The following is a 13,501-nucleotide window of genomic DNA, read 5'->3' as shown; positions in this document are numbered from 1 at the left end:
GATAACTGTTTTTTGGATAATGTCTTGTATTTTGCATGTATTTGTTTAAGTATTGATTCAATCTTGTTTTCTTTTGCGCATTTCAGATAATCATTTGCTAATCTAAGCTGAATTTACTTTACAGCAGATATATTAGCCTCTTCATAGAATTTTTTGATTCTGTACTAGCGGGGTTTTCTCATTCAGATTCTTAATGCTTTTTTTGGTTAGCTGTATGTTGGTGATAATTGAATTAGATTGGTCAATCCAGCGACCTGAAGTAAAGGTCAAAATAAACAACAAACTGAAAAACTTGTGCTGTTAAATCAGGAATACCTGCTAACATAAACCAGCAAGAGCATTGGTACGATGGCGCTGCCCTTTGGTACTCCAGCTAGTGTTGAGAATGCGCTACTTTTTGAGTTATTGATGTCTTTGATAGAAAAAAAAGTTAACCTTTTTGTCACAGGTTTTTGCACAACATTTTTTCGCAGATTGTTTTAAAGTCCTACTCTCCACACTATCAAAAGCTTTTTCAACATCTAGGCAAACAAATCTTACCATTATGGACCATTGAAACGCTTCTCTAACGTGCTGAGACAGTTTGAGCAGGTTATCAGTTGTGAAGCGGTGCCTTCTATGAGAAATTTACATTCCACCGAAGACACCACAGAGCGTTAGGAAAATATTATTTTCTGCAGTTTCATAAATTTCTGCAAGGCAATTGGTGAGTTGGAGTGGTTGGTAATTCTCTGCATCTCTTTCGTCTTTGTTCGGATTTATTATCATTTTGTTTTGTGGCTTTTTCCATATAGTCGGAATATAAGAATTACTTATAGAGCTATTTATCAGGTAACAGATATATGCTTTGAGGCATTTAGGTAACTTATTCAGGATATTATAGTTGATTTTATGTGCTCCTGAAATTGATCTACTTGTCTTGTTCAGAATTTCATCACATTAGTCTACTTTTATTACACAGTATTTAGTTGGTTCATTATCTTCATTTTGGAAATATAATTTTGCCTCATTTCCGAACTTCTGGAAGTGCTCATTTAGTACCAAGTCTTTTTATTTATGATCTTTCATTGTAACCTGTATGAAAGTTTTGAACATATCGCATTTTTCATTGTCTACTCTGAGTTGTTTAAAAAAGACCTCAACACTTTGCTCAGTTTCATTTGGTTTTGTAGAATCACACAACATAATGCTTCAACTAATGCTCAAAAATTATGGCTTTCCTTATTTTGAGCTCTTGCGATCAATTTTGATTGTTTGATTTTTTCCGATATGTTCATGGATATCTGTATTTCCCTTCGGACAGAAATTTTTTTCAAGGTTTTGAACAGTTTTCCATTTCCTGTTTTCAGCTCTCTTCTTTTTTTGCAGATAAGATCAGGAGCTTTGTGTCAAAAAGGGAAAACTTTTCAGAAGGATAAACAACTTTTGTAGCGACAACTGATTGATTTGTACAAGTACTTGGCTAATATGATCCAGTTCTATTGTTTTTAAATAAATTAAGGGATAGAGCACAGAGCTTTCATACTCTTGTCTTCCAATCTGTTTCAATTTTCTGAAATTAATTTTTGTCTTTGAATTAAAAATGTTCTGCATTACTATATTCAAGTTGTAATGGTTAAGCTGTGGTCACTACCAATGTCATCTGATAAAAATGTGTCGAAAAATGGAAGACTGATTGATCGTCGAATCTTAGTTTGATGTGCTCGGTAGGTTGATGTAATCGATGTGATTGATATTTGTGAAAACCATTATTTTAAGGCTTAAAAATTCCGGTTTTAATCGTAACAAGTATCTTTTACCGTTTTCATCGTTATATGTGCCTTTCACTTCTTATTGTGGAGCGTTAAAACGTCCGCAGATAAAAGCGTTTCAAAAGTTTCTGAGAGAATAAAGTTGCAACCTGGTGAGTTGTAAAGGGCTATAAGCCACAGATAACCTAAAACAGGTATTTCAAAGCATGCACTTATTATTTCGAGAAACTTTCCTCGATCATTGCTATAAACATTTCTTGTTTAAGTTCCGTCATTGACGTTCCTTTTTTGCTAAATTCTCTGGGCTATGTGACTTGTGTAATCTCTTTTCTGAAGCTACGAAATAATCGTCGGTGAGATCTTCAATATGCCAGCTCTTGACTTCATTCAGATACAAGGTATCAATCTCTTTTTCAAACAAGAAACTCTGGTATTTTGCTAGAGAAATATCGGCAGTTCAATTGCATGATTTTAGTTTTGTCCTTGTTGGTTGAATTGATAGCTCTTTGTTGGAATTTGATGTGTTGGAAAATTTGTGAAATTGTTAATTGCATTTTTGATGCTGTTTTGCACTTTTTGACGTTCTGTTTTATCAGTGAAGATTCTGTTTGCAGTATTATTGACAATACTGATTGTATCACTATAAGACATTGTGTTGAAGGTTGATCGGTTTTTGCTGAGTACTTCATCAACCAAAACACTTATGTTTATCGTTGCGAAAGTCGAGTTTCGGCGTAAAATTTCAGGTTGCCTTTTTGCTATTCCTGAGTACTTGATGTCTTTCTTTCTCTTTGTTGCCTCAACAACTGCGTTCTGATAAGAGGAACATTCTTGGTACCCAAATGCGTGCGATTTGCCACAATTAGCGCACTTGGCGTTTTGTTTGGTTCACTACATTGATCTACTGTGTGCTTACCTGAGCATCGTAGGCAGCTTTGTTCGTTATTACACTCATTGGCAGAGTGTCCATATTTCCGGCACTCGAAGCATTGTTTTACATGTTGCAGCTATTTGCTTGTTTCACATCTGTAGATCTGCCAACCAGTCTTTTCACCGTGCTTTTGTGTTCCTGAAGCATGATTTGATGAATCTGTTGTTACTCTTTTAAGCTTTGTAGGTTTTCCACTTGCTCGGCTTATAACCCCTAACAATTTTACTACATTCATTTCGTAGAGTTCTTCTATTATTTCATCCTACATGATGCTGTATTGCACATTGACTATAACAAAGCTTGGATTGGACTTGGATTTTGGCAGTGTGTTTCTTGCGTTTACAATTGCGTTTGGGAAAATTTGTTGCAGATTTATACTTGATATGAGACCATCTCTGAAGACTCTAAAATTTGGTTGCATAAGAAATCGATTGTGTTTGGTAATTCTCTTCTTCGTTGTTTTTCCAGATTAGTGAGACTTGTCTTCATGGCTCGGGCAACTTGCACTTGAGATGATCTCAGAATAATGGTTAAAACCATTGGTCTAATTGGTTCTGACGTCGAATCACTCTGGTTTTGATTTCGAAAACGTTTTTGTTGTGAGCTTGGATAAAATCTTGTTCATCTTGTGAAGTATCATCAGCAGTTGCGCTTGCTTCCGATAGCAGAGTGCTTAGTTGGCTCATTTAAGCCAAGGCCCTACTGAGGGCTACTGCGTAACATAACGACAAAGATCTGGATTTAGAAGATATTTTAAAGAGTAAATTTAAGGGAAAAAAATAAATGAAAAGTTAGGATTCTAAATGTTAGTGAAATTGTAGTGGAAAATCTTTTTATTAAAAATTCTCACTCCTGAATGAAGTTGCGTTGCTTGCATGTGCTGGTGTGTGAACGAGTCAGTGAGGTAGAGAGCGAGTGTGCCCGCGTGTGTGTATGAGAGCAAGAGAGAGAGAGAGAGAGAAAATGTGTGTGTGTGTGTGCATGTGTTTTTGTGTGTGTGTGTGTTTGGTCGTGTGTGTGTGTGTGTGTTTGATCGTGTGTGAGAGTGTGTTTTGTCTAAAGGTTACTTTGTGTGTGTGGGTGTGTGTGTGTGTATTTGTGTGTGCAAATGTGTGTGCGTGTAGAGGAGTTTGGTTGTCTATGTGCTATGTGTGTGATTGTGTTTGTTCGCGTTTATGTGTGTGTGTGGTGAGGGAGGATTTTGTGTTTGTATATGCGTTTGTTTGTCGAGGTCAGACCAAAACTTTACATTTTTTGCAATACATTTTGCAATCTGTTTCGAAACTTTTTTTGGCTTCAAAGCGTTGATGATTAGAGGAGTCGGACCATTCTAAAGTTATTGTTTTGTCTATGATCCGATAAAATTTTTGTATGTCGAAACACTTTAAAAAACTTTTCACTCTTCTTGATTTATAGCAAACAGTAACTTATAAACTAACTTTTCTAAGGAAATTGATATATTATATTTTACCGTGTAAATTGCACTATAAAATTAATCCGTGTAAATTACACTATGGCGAAACATCACTTTATTCGATGAAGGTATGTTTATCTTGTAGGAATCTGGCAGATTCTGGCAGATACTTACAAGCCGACGCATCTTCTGGCAGAAATTTCTGCCAGATTCCTATTAGATGACCATCTTTATGTCATTCTGATTCAAGATAAGCGTCTTTCAACCAGATTTTCACAAGTAAATTTTGTCCGTCAAATCCCTATAGGATAGCAATTTGTTTGGCAAAATTTTCAAAAAGGGTTCTTCTGAGGGAGTTTTGATCTGTAATGCTTTCATCCCTTTCATTAAGTGTACTGCGTCATATCGTTTGTAATGTATTCTAACAAAAATCAAATAAAATAATTTTCCCAGTTAATTTTCTCTCTAATGAAAAAATTTGAATAATCAATTAATTGTTTTTGAAGATCCAGAATAAATTTGCCTGAGGTTGGTTTTAAACAAAAGAAAACTCCTTTTTGAAAATGAAAATGAGTTCAAGAGCAACATAAACTCAAGAAAAAATATGAAGTAACGAATTCGTTAATAATCATATCCAGCAACTTTTATCAAGCGTCAGTTAGTTATTTTGTGCTCTTTTTTATCAATAAAGCAACTGCACTGCAAATAAATTTCTTGATAACTTGAATGAGCAGTTTGGATATTATCAACCAATTGAAATGCAGCTCAATCAGAACGGACTTATTGGAGTTTCAACAGAGTCTTGCAAAATAACCATTTTTCTGTCAGAATTGTGCAGGATAGCCATTTTTCTGACAGATTCTGTCAGAAAATCATTTTTCTGGTAGAAATTACCAGATAAAACTAAACTTTTTCTGACAGGTTCCTGCAAAATAACCATCCGGTCTCTTCACATCAAAAGTTTTGATAAGTCGTCTTACAAGATCGTATATGATATATTATACATATAATATCGTATATGAAAATTGATTAGGGAATCTAATAAGGTTGAAAAAGCGCGACACCATTTTGACATAAAACGTCTCTTAACACATTTATTTTAGACCTCTATTTATAACTTTATGGCGAGTTTTTTTCAAATGATTCAGGAAAATTATAATTTTCTTGAATCATTTGAAAAAACTCGTCATAAAGTTATAAATAGAGGTCTTAAATATAGGTGTTAAGAGACGTTATATGTCAAAATGGTGTCGCGCTTTCTCAGCCTTATTAGATTCCCCAATCAATTTTCCCCTCTATCAATTCACTACAACTTTACTTCGTTCTATATTTGGTAAAGTTAACATTAAAACTAAGGAATAGGTACGGTTTGTGTGAATTTCTTAGGGATTAATGCTCAAGTTGTAGATTATTAAAGGTTTTGGGGAAGGGGTTTTGGGAAATTATCAGGAGTAAGAAGATACTGGGAAGAACGAAAATTATGGGATATTAAATGAATCGTGGTGAAAAAGAAGAGGACTGTCGTAAATTGACTCTCCTTCAAAGAGAACCAACTAAACCAACTGCTTATTAAGATTTATTATTTCCTTAAATCTATAAACCTCGGTCTTTTAACTTTCTGCCATTTTATTTATTCTCCATTAATATCGACTGTATCTGAGCTTCACTTTGTATCAACAAAAAATTAACGGAAATTGCAACTGCATTTTAATTAACCGAAAGATAAAAACGTTAGTTGAGAGAAAAGTGGTCTCTTTCATTAAAAGCAAAAGTATTAAAAGCAAAAACGAAAATAGAAAATTGACCTTTTAAACCAGTTTTTTATCACGAAAATCCGCAAAAAAAAAAACCTCATTTTTTAATGTTTTATGGAACAAAACACTTTTGAAACTTTCATCAGGTAGATTCTTAACATAGATTCCTATTGAATATTGGATACTTCCCCCTCCACCCCCCCCCCCCCCCAAGTACGTTATGCGCTCCCAATGCGTGACACTGTATTTCGTGGTAACATAGAGCATTACGTGTTCTTGGGGATCAGAAAAAATACGCAATACTCACCCACTGTAAACACTAACTGATGGGGAGTTGAGCGCGTGTATCCAAATGTTTATTTCACTAATTGATTTACCCAGTTCCAGTTATTCGCACAAGAATGGTACTTTTCGTTAACTCGAGCGATCCTTCCATTTTGGGCTATGATATTAGCAGCAACTTGAATTTGGCGAATCAGATTCTGGGAAAGGGAGTTGTTCCTACTGTGAGTATAATTGGGATAATTTGCAATTTCCTGGCCATTTTGATTGTGTACTTGTATGGGATTGATAGAGCACCCATTGTATTTGTGGTTCACGTCTCATTGGCCGATTTTCTCACCACAGTATGCAATGGACTTCTCGTTATCAGGTTAGAGGTAATGGTTGTGACACACTAGTACACTTCATCTTATTAAATCTTTCATTTGCGGCGCTAGTCGTCAATTTCATCTCATTCTTAATTTAGTTCAATTTTTCCTCATAATTTTCATCTTAATTTCAGATCATGATTTGAAGATCATTGACTAATTTTTCAGTCTTTCTAATTTGTTTACATGAAGTATTGTCTGCGCATAATCAAATTGCTGATCGGATTCTAACTTTATTTCAATTCTCATTCTCAATAATTTTAATTCAACGTGCAATTGCATCTCTTTTCAGCTAACTTTCGCTTAGCAAATAAGTCTAATTCAAGCTGCAATTAAAATGTAGTCTTTCACTAAGCAAATCACTAAGACTAAATTGACACTTGAATTGGCGGCGCGAATACCGCCTAAACATTGCCTCAAAATGAAGTAATTTCAACAAACTGTAATATACGCAATTTTGCACCGAGAAATCAGCCAATTTCCATTACAAAAAAGAATCGGATTTCGCCTAGCGAAAACAGAACTCAGTATACATTGACAATATTGGCGACCTGCCACAGCCAGCAGCTCGAGAATCCCGAAAAACTCCTTTGTCCATTGAATCTTTCTGGTGAACGAGCAACTACAGAGCCACCCATCCGATGGAAAATTGGCGAATAAAAGAAAAGCTTGCAATATTGGCATGCGAAAACATCACACTGGACACATTTCTTGAAACAAAACCTGCATGAGTCAAACTTCCAATTGAACCAAAATACGAAGCACCCATTGACAACGCAACAGAATGCACAGAAAGAGAGAGGTAATAACGCAATAGTCAGTTCAAACTACAATGGGAAGACAAATGTCAAAAATCACGGAAGCAGGAAGTCTTTGCCGGAAAAATCCATGGACGTTGTGTGATCAAAAATGCGTGTCTCTTCTCTATCAAAAAATAGGCGCAGAAGGACGGAAAGGCTGGATCAGAAATTTTCTCACGTCAACCAACCCTCTACGATCTACCAACCCTCAAATTGTGAGAAGTGCTAGAAATAGCTTTCATCCCAACCCGCACTATAACATTTGACCGATATGTTTTCTTTTTCAGAAAATAGAAAAAAAAGTGACACAGTTGAAAAACTCTACAAAACTTTGAATTAACTAGCTGAAAATTGTAATTTTGAAAAAAGTGCAGAAGACATAATACGAGACATATTTATAACAAATTTGTTAAACGATAATATTCAACAAGAGCTGTTACTTAACAATTTCGAACCGGAGAGAGATCTCAGCATTACAATAGACATGGAGATGAGACATCAAAAATAAAAACTGATTTCGTCCAACAAAACAAGAGCCGTAATCATAGTTCAACGAACGCACCACTACACCAAATAAACAGAAATCTCTTCAACCGTGAACCCAATGGCCAATGCAGGAATTGTGGAAAGAATTGGACACCGAATCATCGACAAGTTTGCAACACCATCAAACTATATAAAGCAGCATCATTGGCTAAATTAACAAAACATTTCCACCACAAATTTTTGTTTTTAGGACATCGGTTGGGTCATAATCAGTGCAAAGTACCTGTATAACTTGACATCGGTTGGTCCATCATCATTGCAAATTTCCTGTATAACGTTGTCTTTACCTTATCGGAAATAATTAGTTGAAAGCATTAAAATTAATCTGTCACTTGGGAAACACATCATGTATAATTGTATACAAGCTTAACTGTCGGAAAAAATTCACACGAATATTCAACGATTGGAATCTTCAACGTGCAAAATATACCGTAGTAGCAGGTGGATATTAACCAATTTCGGGACGCGATTCATTCGATCAATTAGAAAAAGCAGTCAAGCAAAATTCTAACCCTGATATTAACCCTGATTAATAATATCAGTCATCAATTTACATTTAAAATGTCAGTTACAACAGAAATGCCGGAATTAACATCCTTAGTATAATATACTTAGTATGCGTAGTATAATATAGTATTAATGATCTCAATTTCCGGGTTGTAGTCTGGTCGATAGAGCAATTTAAATATTAATTATATGGTAAACCAGTCAACTTTATTACTGAAATTAGATCTTTACTTTTTTATGTGTTAAAACAGAGCCAATAAATCATATAATAGTTGTATCACAATATGAGTTGACGAACTACTTTCTTTTAAATTTACGATTAATCGTCTTCCTGACTTGGTTTTGATTGACTATATCTCGCGCAAACCGCAACAAGAAGCCGCTAAAATATATATTTTGGACGAGCAATTCATATTTGCAAAATCAGACGCAATCAAATGTAGCGCAAGGGGATTTTTAATATGCAAAGTTATACAAATTTTAAGATGCGAAATGACTCTTTTAAATCAAATTCGGAATTAGCGGACAAAATATGTAGCGAATTCGCGGGGCGTAAGCACAAACATTCTGAAAACCGCAATAATGACAAAATAAACAGCAACATAAATTGAAATCGTACCAATTCAACAACACTCCCCCTCAAAACAAACATTCAAAAATCACTTTTTGCCTCTGCTTGCACTCCGATTTAGTCGCATATTTTTGTTTCCATCTTCAAGAGAATTGCAAATAAATTTCAATCAGTACTCATGTTGACAAACTCTGATGAGGAAACACTCCACAACATCAGACAAGCAACACCATCAAAGGTCAGATGCGCTGACGAAGCTGAACTTTCGAACGCTCCACCACCAGCCACAACACCTGCTTCAAATAGCACTGACACCACGAATGTAACAAACACACCCAGATCAACACACAATCTATACACAGACTCTTTTAACTTTGCTTTTTTAAACTATCTTCTCCAGTACCTTGATGGCCAGTCTAACCTCGATGAGTTCCATATTGAAGGAAATACTTGATTATGTCAAAACGGATATCAAAACGGATAAGGTGAAGAGATGCCGGCAAAGTTTACTATTCATTCACAGCGACTTGATAGATCTCTATGTGAAAAATGATTGCATCTGTGTGGACGACAAGATTGCCATCCCTAGCTCAATAGAGGAAGCTTACATAGAAGCCATACAGGCGACGCACCCATAAAGCCGGGCATTACTGGTGTGTCTAACCACTCATGCTTGTCATGCTTGCCAACGCTTGTGTCAAAATTGTTAAGAATTTAAATTCTATTGTTCTTCCTACTAAGTAAGCACCATTAAAGTTATGTAAAGTCCCTAATGAAGAATTGCAAATAGATTTTGGCGGCTGTATTTACAACGAGAAAGACCAAGAAATATACCTCCTTGCTTGTATACATCATTATTCGAAATTTGTAACTGATGAAAAATCCCATAGGGTGAACCCAATCATATTATTAAAATTTCTTTAAGAGTGTGTATTATTGCATGGCATACCACGCTCAATAAGACTAAACGCAGCTAAGTGTCAAATCGGTCGGCAAATCATCTCATTTTGTAATCAAAATAATATTAAGCTCGCTGAAGCTCCAGTATACGATCCCAGAGCACTCGGTCTAGTAGAAAAGCTGAATGAAACAATTAAAAACCGTTTAGCATGTATTAAAACCGTGGAGTGAAATCAATTTAATTTAATCAATCAACTGCGAATATGACGTCAAAACACAATCAAATTTCGCCATTTAAAGCTCATTTTAGACGCAAAACAAATAGTTGATTTAGTAAAATAACCACAGAACCAAATCCAAATGTTTTAACATATGAAAAGATATCATACAAATATCTGGACCTAGAAACTGTTTGGTGGTACGAACTCATTCCCGAGGATCGCAGTGAGCATGGAGCTCGCAGCGATATTGAGTTAAAACGTAGAGGTCACACACATCCTCATTCAATTTGCGGTAAAAAGCACAAACAATGACCCAGCACAAGAATGTGGATTTCTGCAACACCCCGAAATCGGACTACCAGTGCCCAGAACTGAGTTACCCTCGAACCTTAAAAAAGCAAAGAAGATCCCAAAAAACAAAGGATCTATGAAGAACCTGGATGGTCTATACGACGCTTTGGCTTCAATTTTGTCGGTAATCAAGCCAGTAATCATGGAGCCAGTAAAACGAGAAATAACGATACGCATTTCGTTCGGGAAAAAAGCTCGTGCGGGAAAGTTTGGGAAAACAAGCCGAACGGCAAACCAAACTAAAGCATTATCTGGGTCCTCGGCCTACAACACCATAAGGAAAAACAACAGAGGAGCTAATAAAAAAGACGCAAAAGACGCTAGAAGTAAAATTGAAGGAGGAGAGAAACTCAAAAGTCGACGAATAACAGATGGTTTGACCTGAATTTCCTCCATTCACTAAAATGTTTCTCGCACGCAGCGAGTACGAATGCCAGTGATTCCCAAATTGTTAGAACCAATCGCGCCGCAACGCTAAGATTTACAAAACACTACTACAATCGCGGAGCAGCCTGTCATAACACCACCAACGCAAAGGCCGAAAAAAAGACAGACAGCAATTAGCACTAATCAACAGACACCAAGCAAACGGCAACGCAGATCGCCTTCAATAAATGTGTCCGATGAATCAATGAAGTTGACGTAAACCTGCCCCTCAACAGTCACAGCAAAAAGAGCCGTCTCTCGTCACGGAAGACGTCAAATAATCAAGCAGCAACAAAAGGCGAGCAAAAGCATAGTTTCAACGATGAAGATAGCTGCCAGTCGAAACCTGAAGTTCCTGAAAAAGATTTGCAACTGGGAACATGCTCACCAGATGTATCGTACCCAACAAAATACTATGTTTCTCTTGATTATGATGAAACCCTTGGGTCGGTCAGTTAGGTTGAATGTGCCACAGCCTCTATGTGCCATCAATTTCATCTCATTCTTAACTTAGTTCATTTTATTCCCCATAATTTTAATCTCATTTTTTTCTTGTTTTGAAGATCATTCTTTCTAAATTGTATATATGAATCATTGTCTGTGCACCCAGACAACTTCCTGATCTTTGCTTCGGTTTCTAGTTCTATTCTTTTGTTCAAAATTTAATGTATGATCAAACTGCTGATCAGATTCTGCCTTTATTTCAATTCTCATTCTCAATAATTTTAATTCAGTGTTCAATTGAATCTCTTTCGAGCTAACTTTCGCTAAGCAAATCAGTCTAAATCAAGCGGCACTAAAAATCTAGTCTTTCGCTAAGCGAATCACCAAGTTGTATTCACGGCACGAATACCGCACAAAAGTTGCCTCAAAATAACGTTATTTCAATGAACAAAAATATACGCCTTTTCGCACCGGGAAATCACCCGATTTCTAGTCCAAAACAGAATTGGAATTCGCTAAGCAGAATCTATTCAGTATAGATTTTTAATCTGTACGACATTGGTAGCGTTCAAATTATACATTTTTCAAAACTGTTCATAAACCAATAGGAAGCTAAAAAAACATTGTAAACGTTGCGTTAGGATAATATGAATCTCCTAATTGCATCTGCGATTTGCTTCAATCTCTAGATGTAACCTTAACCTTCCGCCCCTCTAGCTCGTTGTGCTTACAAATGCAGTCGTAGCTTTTCTTTCAAATGCAGCGGCGAGTTTTGACTTCGTTCTAAGAGCTTCTAATGCTAAAACAAACAAGGCGGCTCGGTAATGTGCAATGGCACATAAGGTTCCGACCCCGCTCAAAACACAATCAAATTTCGCCATTTAAAGCTCATTTTAGACGCAAAACAAATAGTTGATTTAGTAAAATAACCACAGAACCAAATCCAAATATTTTAACATATGAAAAGATATCATACAAATATCTGGACCTAGAAACTGTTTGGTGGTACGAACTCATTCCCGAGGATCGCAGTGAGCATGGAGCTCGCAGCGATATTGAGTTGAAACGTAGAGGTCACACACATCCTCATTCAATTTGCGGTAAAAAGCACAAACAATGACCCAGCACAAGAATGTGGATTTCTGCAACACCCCGAAATCGGACTACCAGTGCCCAGAACTGAGTTACCCTCGAACCTTAAAAAAGCAAAGAAGATCCCAAAAAACAAAGGATCTATGAAGAACCTGGATGGTCTATACGACGCTTTGGCTTCAATTTTGTCGGTAATCAAGCCAGTAATCATGGAGCCAGTAAAACGAGAAATAACGATACGCATTTCGTTCGGGAAAAAAGCTCGTGCGGGAAAGTTTGGGAAAACAAGCCGAACGGCAAACCAAACTAAAGCATTATCTGGGTCCTCGGCCTACAACACCATAAGGAAAAACAACAGAGGAGCTAATAAAAAAGACGCAAAAGACGCTAGAAGTAAAATTGAAGGAGGAGAGAAACTCAAAAGTCGACGAATAACAGATGGTTCGACCTGAATTTCCTCCATTCACTAAAATGTTTCTCGCACGCAGCGAGTACGAATGCCAGTGATTCCCAAATTGTTAGAACCAATCGCGCCGCAACGCTAAGATTTACAAAACACTACTACAATCGCGGAGCAGCCTGTCATAACACCACCAACGCAAAGGCCGAAAAAAAGACAGACAGCAATTAGCACTAATCAACAGACACCAAGCAAACGGCAACGCAGATCGCCTTCAATAAATGTGTCCGATGAATCAATGAAGTTGACGTAAACCTGCCCCTCAACAGTCACAGCAAAAAGAGCCGTCTCTCGTCACGGAAGACGTCAAATAATCAAGCAGCAACAAAAGGCGAGCAAAAGCATAGTTTCAACGATAAAGATAGCTGCCAGTCGAAACCTGAAGTTCCTGAAAAAGATTTGCAACTGGGAACATGCTCACCAGATGTATCGTACCCAACAAAATACTATGTTTCTCTTGATTATGATGAAACCCTTGGGTCGGTCAGTTAGGTTGAATGTGCCACAGCCTCTATGTGCCATCAATTTCATCTCATTCTTAACTTAGTTCATTTTATTCCCCATAATTTTAATTTCATTTTTTTCTTGTTTTGAAGATCATTCTTTCTAAATTGTATATATGAATCATTGTCTGTGCACCCAGACAACTTCCTGATCTTTGCTTCGGTTTCTAGTTCTATTCT

The sequence above is a fragment of the Convolutriloba macropyga genome, unplaced genomic scaffold (assembly GCF_964194025.1).
Source record: "Convolutriloba macropyga unplaced genomic scaffold, txConMacr16.3 SCAFFOLD_1901, whole genome shotgun sequence".
Taxonomy (NCBI): Eukaryota; Metazoa; Xenacoelomorpha; order Acoela; family Convolutidae; genus Convolutriloba; species Convolutriloba macropyga.
This window is presented reverse-complemented; position numbering follows the sequence as displayed.